Here is a 793-nt window from a genome sequence, read left to right on the forward strand (position 1 = left end):
GGAATTTTTTCCCTCTGCTCCTGCCTGGAAACCTTGGAAAGCTGCCAAAGGGTTGGAATGACTCCAGAATTCCTTAGAAAAGGTTGGCATGACTCCAGTATTCCTTAAAAATCCAAACTCAGGCAGTTCTTTTCCATAAAATTCCCTGTACTCAGGTCTTGTATCCAGACCCAAAATTCCAGCACACAAGGAATTTTTTTTTTTCCCTGTTTTCCTGCTGCCAGAACTTCCCCTGGATTTAAAGATCCCCTTCCCAGAAATTCCCTGTTCTGTTCACTCCTTGCCTCTTCCCAAAATTCCGACCTCCCAGGCCCGACCTGAGCCTGGAAAACTCCTCCCAAGCCCCAAATCCCGGGAGAAGCAGGCAAAGAAAACAGGGATAAGCCTGGATACATCCAGGTGGGAAAACCTTGGGAAGGTTTTAAGGAGGGTGGGGATATTTTTCCATGGGGAAAAGGGTTGGGAAACTGCTGCAGGATCTCCAGGAATCCTTCAAATCCCAGGGAAAACTTCCCTGGGAAGCTTGGAATAGTTGAACTCTTCCAAGAGGTTTTTTCATCCCTAAAAATCGACTCCCAGGATTCATCCAGAGCTTCCCAGTTTTTATTATTCCCGTCTCCAGTGCCAGCAGGAATAGCCAAAAAAAATTCCCTGTCAATCCATGGGGAAAAAACCTTTGGAATTGTGGGGGGAAAAAAATCCCTGGAAAAACATCCCTGTGGCTCCAGGGAAGGCAAAAAGCTTCCCAAAAAACCCTTGGAAAAAGGCATTGGACACTCCCCATCCCAAGGTA

The 793-nt window shown here is 46.7% G+C and overlaps 1 protein-coding gene across 1 annotated transcript in view; it reads right to left on the bottom strand.

Moving 5' to 3' along the window:
* Positions 1 to 793, bottom strand: part of LOC113940335 (elongation factor 1-delta-like) — a 9150-nt gene that overhangs the window by 8186 nt on the left and 171 nt on the right. The window lies entirely within an intron of this gene.

Source organism: Corapipo altera, unplaced genomic scaffold (genome assembly GCF_003945725.1).
Source record: "Corapipo altera isolate COAL_440 unplaced genomic scaffold, ASM394572v1 60553, whole genome shotgun sequence".
NCBI classification, from domain to species: Eukaryota; Metazoa; Chordata; class Aves; order Passeriformes; family Pipridae; genus Corapipo; species Corapipo altera.